This window comes from Anopheles merus, chromosome 3R (assembly GCF_017562075.2).
Source record: "Anopheles merus strain MAF chromosome 3R, AmerM5.1, whole genome shotgun sequence".
Lineage (NCBI taxonomy): Eukaryota > Metazoa > Arthropoda > Insecta > Diptera > Culicidae > Anopheles > Anopheles merus.
Window position 1 is genome coordinate 47,713,332 of NC_054084.1, and position 8,527 is coordinate 47,721,858.

Below are 8,527 nucleotides of genomic sequence, written 5' to 3' on the forward strand. Positions count from 1 at the left end.
ATATATGCTCTGTATTTAATTCCATTTATCCGGCGCTACAACCGCTTTGCGGTCAGTGAGTTACGCTCAGTATAGGTCCGAATATATTCCACTATACTGTTCACATCCACTATGCAGTGAAAATGCTAATAAATGGAAACGTTTTCACACTTACATTTTCAAATCAGGAATTTGTTCAAAATCAACCCTAGGACGTGAATCATACTATTTTGGCAAACAGCTTGCACTCTATTACTTGCCATCTATCGTTCCCGCCATCCATTACACGATAAATCATCTTCCATAGCTTTTAGGACATGCTTTCTCTTCCCCTTTTACTCTACCCCGAAGAGAGCCATACATCTCCAATGCAGAAAAATGACATTTGTTTAATTTCCTTCGTATTCCGAACAACCCATACACATATGGACGCGGTACGTGTAGGAATGGTCAGGCTGTAACATGGTGACTGATTCTTATTTTCCATCACAATTCCCGTACTGTCGCGGGATAGGGTTGAACAGGAGTAGAAGGGTTTCCTCACACCCGTCCTGCGATCGTCTCGAATTAGTGACGTTTATATTACGACCAAGCAGACACTGTCTTGCCACCTCGGCCATCAGTGTAGCACGGTATCGCAGCTTATAGCTTTAGTTTTAGTAGTCAGATCGCAGATGACACTAATTTTAGCGTGAAGGAACTATTTTTATAGCGCGCACATCGTTCGCCAGCTCGCCAGCTTCTTGGCGTTGGCGATTCGCAAACGCACATGATGATGTGAGGCCGGTGCTGCCTCTTTTTGCTCTAGAAATGTGTGTTTTTTGGGTGTAGTCGTGTGCGTGATTGGTCGTTGGCAGCAGAACAGCAATCGTCTTGCGGTGAGCTGCGAGCCACTGCAATTATGCTATTGCAGGGCAAGAAAGAGAATCATTCATAACAGCGGACCGGCAATTTGATACAACCTGATGCTTTTGCTACGGTTGCACGACTTTTGCTGCACATACACGGGAATGATTGAGACCGTGTGTCAGAAATCGTCTTACTCGTCTTCCAAGCGTGGGACACACGCTGGCTCTGTAAGATGACTGGAGCCGAAGGACCCGGTTGCCTCCCGGTCCGGTAGAGATATTATTGTAACCGAAATAAATCCAACGGTGGCATTTTGCCGCTATAATTTAGACGGGTGTTTGGTGTTTTTTAAAAGGCAAAAGATCTATTTTGAGCGTGAACTGATTCCGTTTTTCTTCCATCCGTGGTTTTGTGTGGGCGAACAGGGCCCATATATTACTGTTATTTTCTGTATGATTCTGTGTGCGATGCATTTCACTGCCCAACCGGCGAACTGACTTACAGTTCAACTCAGACCGCAGGTTGATGGCTTAATTTGTTTGCACCTTGCAACGACGGAATGAAGGGACGGTTTGGCATTCGCTTCGATCGATTCGATGATCACTCATCAGGTTCAGCGACATGTTGTTTGCTTGATCGATGTTTGAAAATACTAATGCTATTGTGAGAGGTACCGGTTTGCTAGCGTGTACGGGTGGGTAAGACAGGGAGCTAAACGCATATTGATGCACATTGCTTACACACTTCAGTGACGAGTCAGCAGCTGACTATGCACCAGTTGGCAAAAGTCACATGGTAGCATGTACTGTTTGTAATCGTATTTGCTTGTTGGTTTATGAATTGTGCCAAAAGCGGTAAATAGATACTAAAGCGTTTAGTAGTGTGCTATGTTAGTTGACCTTAGTGCGTTTAACGCTGTATAAAAAGTGTGTAGATTATTTTCAGCAGTATAAAAGCTATAATATAGCTATATATATAGCAATATAGCTATATATAAAAGATGTATTATTTTGGCTTATTCCTAATTTGTAGATAAAATTGTGCTTGTTGATTCTGGTCAGTCTGATGTTTGTGCCTCACTGCCAATGAACTACATTTTACGATGTGTATCGTTGTTTGCCAAAAAAAAACCTATCTTATTGTTCTAAAATTATAGCTGAAGATTCAATGCATTTTTATTGCTGATAACTGTATTTACTAGACGGCGATATTGGTCTATGGGGAGTGATTTAGCGACGGATTATCTATGTTTGTTCAATAAACAAATCGATTACGAAAATACCCGTAATAAAGCTAATTATAATTTAAATAAAATGCTTTGTACAATCTTTGATTCTACGCTGACCAGGGTAGCCTTCGAACACCGTTAGGGAAGGTCATCGTTTGCCGACATAGGCTAACACCTACGATGTGGAGCTTTCGACTGTGGATCTGGACTGCCGATTATAGAAGCCCTGATGGAAAAGAAACTTAGAAGGAAGAGAATCTTGAGTAAAATAGATAAGATAGCATTACAACCATGCATCCCTTATAGAGAGACCAGTTATTTTAGTGTGTTTCCGGCTGCCGTAAACAAAAGTACCCTCAAGTCTGACAACAAGCTGTCGGCTCATGCGTTCAGTAGAATTTTTAATAAATTACCATTAAAATACCCTGACGCGGGTATGCAACGTTAATGTCAAAAAATGTTGTTCTTTAATGTTTGCATTGTTTTATTATTTAATGTAATTTAAAATTTTATTTTTCAGCTGCTGTTCAATCGCTATATTTAGTGCCCAAACAAACATACTCAATAGTTGTATTTGAAAGTGAAGGATATAATACTTGCATGGTAATTAGCAGTGTTACAATTATAATGATACAAATACCTTATGCTGCTGCAACGTTTGTTTTACTTTATCCACAGTCTTACCCCGAAATAGGCAATTTTTACAAGACAGTTTTTTACAGCTCTTGTGTCAGACTTTAGTGCATAGTTTAATGATCAATTCATAGCGATCATGAGAATCCTACTTGAAAGTACTTAAATAAATGCTTGTATAATATAAAAGATGTATAAATGGGCAGTGGATTTTTACGTAAGTTGTATCCTGAGGTTATCCCTAAAAACATTCTGCGATAAGTTGAAATCAAATTGTAGTTATTACCAAGCCTCCTACACATAACTCATATAGCATCAGACTTACCAAACGAGTTCCATGACAAGGGATAGGAATAAATGAACGTGCACGTATATTTCTAGATGGAGCGTTAAGGTCTATCATAGCTAGATATTGAGAGATGGTTTGCTAGATGCCAATGTGGTTGTTAAGTAGTCCTGATATAGAAAGGTTGACGTCTTTTCATTTAATTTTTTCATGATATTAAGTAAACAAGAACACGAAAGTATCAAATTGATTCAAAAATAGCTATTTGTTTATTATTAAACTATATTTTAACCGTAAGAATAAGAAGACGAAGAAGAAGCATGTTTTGGATGAAAAACATGATATTGGACTTAAGCGAAAACCAGCGTTACGCGAATGTCTCCCGAATGTATTATTCGCGTAACTGCGGGAACGATGGTATACTAATGCATTTAATTATAAACGGTGTCCAGTGGCGGTTTTAACGTGTATCCACTACGACTCTGAAAAACTGAATTCAACTCCGGATTAATTTGGATTTGACTCCGCAATACCGGGCGAGTCCGATTGAGTCCGATTGAGTCCAATTGAGTCCAATTGAGTGCGGTTGAGTCCGGCGTGAAAAAGCTGGAATCACTCCGATTCCTACTCCGAGGTAGTCCGGAAATCGATTTATTTTACTCCGGACAAATGGGAATTTACTAATCACTAGTCTGAGGGGTCCAAACATTGTAAACATTTAGGCATAAGGGAGCTCAGTTGTAATTATCATTTAGGGCCTTTATGTCCCTCAGATGCGCTACTGACGGAGATACATGATTATCAATTTTGAATATTACAATAGTTTTGAAGCGTATATTATAAGCAAGGTACAAAAACGAATGTAAGCCAAATAATGGATGTGTAGAGTTTCGCAAATAATCTGATAGACTGCACAATAGTACAAAGAAATGGAATTTGATTCAGATGTAATTCAACCGCCAACTAGTTTAAGCGTATATTATATTTATGGCATGAAAATGTATACAAAGATATCTGGAAAAGCCAGTTTTTATTTGTTTGACATCCCTTTAAATTTCTTGTTCAGTTTTCCCTAAATATCCGTAAAAAACCTAAATGAAAACAACTTAAACCCATTTTTGATACGTGTATTAGAGTGTCAACTAAACAGGAAGTATAAGTCATTATATACTTTTGATTTTACGATTAAACGTCACTGCTTTGTTAGCCTACAACGCCCTCACATGGTTTTGGTGTGAAACACATGAAATGATTATTGACTCGGCATCTCACAATCCAGAACTGGGGCCGTTTGTTGTTTCTCATAACATCGTAAACTTAATGGTATAGAAAATACTAAACTTATTATCTACAACATCTTGCTAATTTGGTTGAAAATCACTCATCACGTTGAGGGTAGAACGTACGTTACCATCTTTGTTTATCGTCGATGAGGATGAATTACATAATATTTTACAATCCCAAAATGCAAGGCGTTCTGCAGCCATAGACATTAAGTGCATTTTTATTTTTCGAACGTCACTTCGTTTTCATTTTCATGCTTCACATGGTGATTGTGCTGTTGACTGTACCCCGACAGTACTGGCGCCGTGTTTCGCTTACTTAACGTGTTTCGTATGTGTAGAGCGCTTTAAATATTTGGCAATTTTTTGTTGTTTTCCTTCGGCCAAAAATATCAACTGATCACGGTCATGGTTGGAAAAGCGAACAGGGCAGCCTGTCAGATTGTCGGCTGTGTGTGTCTCTTTTTGCCGTTAACACTCTAGTTTGAATCGTTGGCGAGAAATTTCATCTCGCTGTGTTTGTGATAATTATTTGCAAACGTCCGATCAATAAATCTTTGTATACATAAACATTGAATTGGTTCGCTTGAAACGCTAGTTTCGCTCTGTCGCTGACTATGTAATATTGTTGATGGTATTGATGCAATATACACAATTTTGTCGGTCAGTAGGTGTACAAATATGTAAGAATTAATTTGAAGATAATTTTGATTTGCAAAGCATGATGTAATTAGGTACTTGAAGCAATATCAGCACATTGCGCAATATAGGCGATTTCACCATATGGTTGCTCTTGATCTTTATCGAACGAAGATAAAAGGCGATGTTTCATGACTCCCCATACGTAGGGCTGCTTATGGGGATAGGATGGGTAGGGCTGCCTGATACTAGTAATTGATAAGTCCTATAAGACCGACAATGGTTGTTGCGCCAAAAAAGAAGAAGTAATCCGCTACACACTCATAGTAATCAACCCGTGTGAACCCGTGTCAACATAGACACCATTAAATAAACTCCATTGCACTATGATCATATTAATGGTAATGGATACCTGTTTGCCCTTGAAGAAGCAAGAGTGTTGATTTATTATTTTCTGCCTTTTTTTTAGCTTGATGATAAGTAGCTCAGGATCTGCAATGATCAATCCATACTAGATTTGCACAATGACTGTTTTCTAAGGCCAACACAATCGTGAGGGTCTATTAGACTACGTATTGATATTCTTAAAAACGTATTAATGTGTCAAATGGATAGTTTATTTGTATAAAACAAATAATCGTACTTATAAAACTATATTTAAACATTTTAATATAAGTAATGCTACAAACTAGGCCATTTTTTCGAGTATTATTAAAGAAAGTACCGTGTCGTATATTTTAGAACGTACTTTTTGTAGAACGTACTGCGTACAAAAATGTCTTATGTTAAAATGCTCATCTATTAAAGAAACTGCATGATATAGCTAATTGTCTTTTAATATCAGAACTACTCAATAACCAAATTAGAGCTCCTACACTACTAGCTTCGATTGGCTTTCAACTCAACTTATTACCTTCCCTCATCACTAAACCCGTTTTGGCCAGTCTTCATATTAGCTCCATGTTAGCTTTGTGTGTGTTCAGTACTGGACAAAAATAAGTATGCGTTTTGAGAAATTGTACCATTTTTTTTTGTTCAAAATGAATACCTTATCATTACGTCCTGTACGTAAGTTGTAGTACGTAAGTACGTACGTAAGTTGTAGAGATTTGATTTTACCAGCATAAGTCATAAAAAACAAAATAAAGTCGAGAATTAATCTTCTTCTTATTTGGCACAACAACCGTTGTCGGCCAAGGCCTGCCTGAACCACTAGTGAGCTAGATAGTCTTCAACTCCATGGTATTTTACATATGATATACATATACAGTGGTAGATTTAAAATATTTAAAAATGTTTCTTTCCTTCTTCTTCTTTGGCACAACAACAACCGTTGTCGGTCAAGGCCTGCCTGTACCCCCCCCCCCCCCACCCCCTGCCTGTACCCACTGAGCTTGGCTTTCAGTGACTTATTACTACCATAGCAGAATAGTCAGTCCTACATATGGGGGCAACGGTCTATTCGGGGCTTGAACCAAGACGGTCATGTTGTTAAGTCGTACGAGTTAACGACTGTTCCACCAGCCCAGCTTTATTTCCTATAAATAATAAAATACAAAAGCACATTTGCACTCTAGCTATCTCGAAACATTCCAAACATTCATGAAATTACAGCAATATTTTGATTCATATTCCGGACAATTTAGAGCTCATGTGCCGAATTACAAACGTGTTGATTCAAATTCCGGACAGCCTCAAAATTTCGTCTGTTTATTTCAAATTCACACTAACGCTACATTTTTTTTTTATTTGGAAGGAACGGTCCGAAATGGCCGTATTGGTACCCTAAAATTTTGAACTTATTTTAATTTTGAACTTATTTTATGTTAAAAAAACACCCAATTCTGAGTAAAGGAGTCCCCTAGACCAACAAAACGACAGTCTTGAAAACAACGGGATTTGGGTGCTGCTTTTCTCTTGTGCTCGTAGAAGCATAGAACTGAAGAACTTCTATGCGAATAAACTGTCTTTCCCGTACGGCCTTCAAGGCATTTGTCACGTATATCTTCACATATCGTTGTTTTCTTGTTTATCACAATTATCACAATTTACTTCGGCTGTCCGGAATTTGTACCTACAGTGAAGCCACTCTTACTTGACACCTTTCCAATTTGAAAAACCTCTCTTATTTGAACATTTTCCACAATCCATTCATTTCCAGTACATTTTTGTCCCTTTAATTTGGAAAACCTCTGAAATCTGTACCCCTCTTATTTGTGTATGGTGTTGCCATGGTTATTGAATTATGTATGCTCAAATTGGCAATCGTGTTCGCAGTTTCCTATAGCAGCAGTTAAGGCTGCATACTAAATGTTCTGTCTCTATCTTGTTTATCCCATCGCGTTTCAAATAAGAGTTGACTGTAATTTGAAGCATAACAGTAACTACATTTTACCCATGATTCCCCAGGTCCATGTCTGGATCAACCTATTCACAAATTCAATTATTATCAGCATCTCTCAGCGTATCATAATCTAATCGATTGTTCATCATAATAATGTAGAATCGTCAACTATTGTAATTGTTATTTAACTCCTCAATAGACATGAAATACAATGAAACTGCTTAAAATGTGTACCTCTTCTTACGAATTTGTCGCATAACAAGCAAATAAAAATGCTCAACAAATATCTCTCTTAACGATTAAATTCTCATATAACGAGCAATATCATTTGTCTTTCTGATACATTGTTTGCATCTGATGTGTTATCAAGTTCACAATTATTAACATTGAGCGATAATTTTGATTGTCACTCAGGCAAATGATTGTTATGATACTAAGAATAACTTAATATAACACCACTGATGAATTCCATAATTGTGCACAAGTGTGTGGTGTATATGGACCAACATTTCTTGCGTTTTGATGTTAAGATTTGGTCAATGATCTAGAAACTTGGAGGATTTTCGTATGACTACAAGTGTGTTGTTGATTTGTTGTTATTGAATTTATCGAATTGTTAGTTTAGGCTGAACATATTTACCACTAGAAATTTCAAATTGTGATGAAACCAGTTTTTATTGAACCAGTATTGAGAAAAAGTCTAGCAAGAAATGTCTAACTGCTGAACTAAAAAACTCTTACATAAACTGAAATAAACCGATAACAGATCATAGTTCATCATAGTTCATAACTATAACTATCATTATTTTATTAACATTAAATTACGGAAAACATAAAAAAAATTAAAACAATCAATCACAACAAAATCTCAATCATCATGACAAAAAATAGTAAACTATACATATCTTTCATTAGTATTGTGATCAGCCATTAATCAATTTGTTTTGCAAAAAAACTAATTTATTTAATTGTTGGAGAATATTAACCAAATAGACATATTAATTGTTAATGTTTAAAATTCGCGTATCTTGAGAGTTGCGTAACTTGTGCGTCGCGTAACTCATTTACGCGGTATTTATACCAGCTTATTTGCAATCCTGGAACATCTTTTTGCAGTTTTTATACAAACTATATGAAAAAGTCTCCCGAATAACGAGTTTTTCGCATAACGAGTGAATCCCTGGAGCGGGCTAAACTCGTTACGCGAGATTCCGTTGTAGTTGATATGGCCATTTATACTATTTTTTGTAATACTAGAATGAACTGGAGAGAAACATTATTTGCGG